This window comes from Gavialis gangeticus, unplaced genomic scaffold (genome assembly GCF_001723915.1).
Source record: "Gavialis gangeticus isolate Ggan-Ray unplaced genomic scaffold, GavGan_comp1, whole genome shotgun sequence".
NCBI classification, from domain to species: domain Eukaryota; kingdom Metazoa; phylum Chordata; order Crocodylia; family Gavialidae; genus Gavialis; species Gavialis gangeticus.
The window spans coordinates 31,479,898-31,481,429 of NW_017729006.1; the positions used below are offsets into that span (position 1 = coordinate 31,479,898).

The window sequence follows — 1,532 nt, forward strand, 5'->3', positions numbered from 1 at the left end:
TAGTAGAGTGTGCTCTAGTGTGAAGTGCAGTTATCTGAACAATCTCGCTAACTAGCTGTCAACTAGCAGTGTCTGCTTTTAAAATGTGTGCCATACTCTGGTCCTCTGAGTAATCCAGAGCACATTTTGTCACCTGTAAGTTAGTAAATGATATGGTATCTTAAAACTGAAGGGTCAGGATAGATTTAAGTTGAAGTCCATAAGTGGTATGGCACAGGTATGCCCAAAATGGGTATTTACCTCTTAATGTGCTGATACCTTGAAACTACCCGTTTGCAAATAGTCAATGTCTGTAGGTGTTAAAAGCCCCTGGACTTGAGCAAAGTGGAGCTCGTTCCGTAGCACTAATGTGTTTTGCGTTAAGGTGTGGTCTGGGAAATTCTGGTGTCATCAGTTAATTTCTTCCTTTTGTGCTCCTAATACTAAACTATGGGAACATGGTGTGTTATGCTGAAGCTACTTGTAGGTTTTGTACTGTTTAGTCTAGTTTGTGTTGATGATGGGGAACATTGTAGCTACTTTTTCTAGTTTAATGTTGATATCAAACATGCTTTGCATTTCGGAAATATTTACTATGGGCATCTAAAAATCCCAAATGAAATGTACTGCCTCAGCTGCTTCAGAGTGGAAAGAATACTAGCACACTGTTAGTACGCTGCATCTTAACTAAAAATATGCCAGAATCTTTGGAGGTTTTGGACTTATTTTAGAGTAGGGAAGGCTAGCTCAATTCCACAAACTATATTACTTTTTTTATACATGTGTAAACCTATAACTGACAGTTCAAAATGTGTTCAAGCAAACTAGGAAACAAATATGTAATTGACATGTTAGCTAATAATAGACATTTTAGGGACTCAACTCTTCAGAAATAACATTTGTCATGTTTAAATATTTATCAATAAGGAATTTTGTATGTACATTTAGTAACTACCATGTGCAGAATTAAAGTTACTCATGTAACTACAGCCAAGTAAGCCAGTCTTCATCTTCCTGTGTGCTCACTTCCAGTCTGGTTAACCAGGGAGTTTAACCACTAACATTGTGACTTTATTTTGAGAACTGTATATGGGAACTGAGGTGTTATGAAGCCACTGGACACAGGGAACTTGTCATGGCTGATGCCTTACCCAATTCTTTTTATTTGCTATTTGAGCCATGGAGAGAAAAATAAACTTCCATTTTTTTAAATGCTTGTGCAGTGTTAATTGATGAAGAAACAAAGCGTGTGTTAGCAAAGCTGACACAATCTATCATGGATTAATAAAATTGAGTATTCAGTTATTCTACATGCATCAGTGAAACAGAATTCTGGCTTTAACCTTATTAGCCTGAGTTATGTACATGTCAAAAGCTCAGAACAGACCTGAGTAATTGCCTCTGCATTTTGTGCAGTACCAAGTTCTCCTTCGGGTAGCAGCGAAGGAATAGATTAAGATCAACGTGTCCCAGAAAATCACTAAAAATAGAAAGCTCTGTGTTAAAATTTCTGTTTCAAAGTAAAAACTATTGGATACAATAATGCCAGTAAT

The 1,532-nt window shown here is 36.7% G+C and overlaps 1 long non-coding RNA gene across 1 annotated transcript in view; it reads right to left on the reverse strand.

Annotated features, from left to right (window-relative positions):
• LOC109291871 overlaps window positions 1-1,220 on the reverse strand; it is a 6,963-nt gene extending 5,743 nt beyond the window's left edge. The window contains exon 1 of the long non-coding RNA XR_002095969.1: window positions 134-1,220. This is a non-coding gene — a long non-coding RNA (uncharacterized LOC109291871). The remainder of the gene's footprint in view (window positions 1-133) is intronic.
• Window positions 1,221-1,532: the final 312 nt, after the last annotated feature.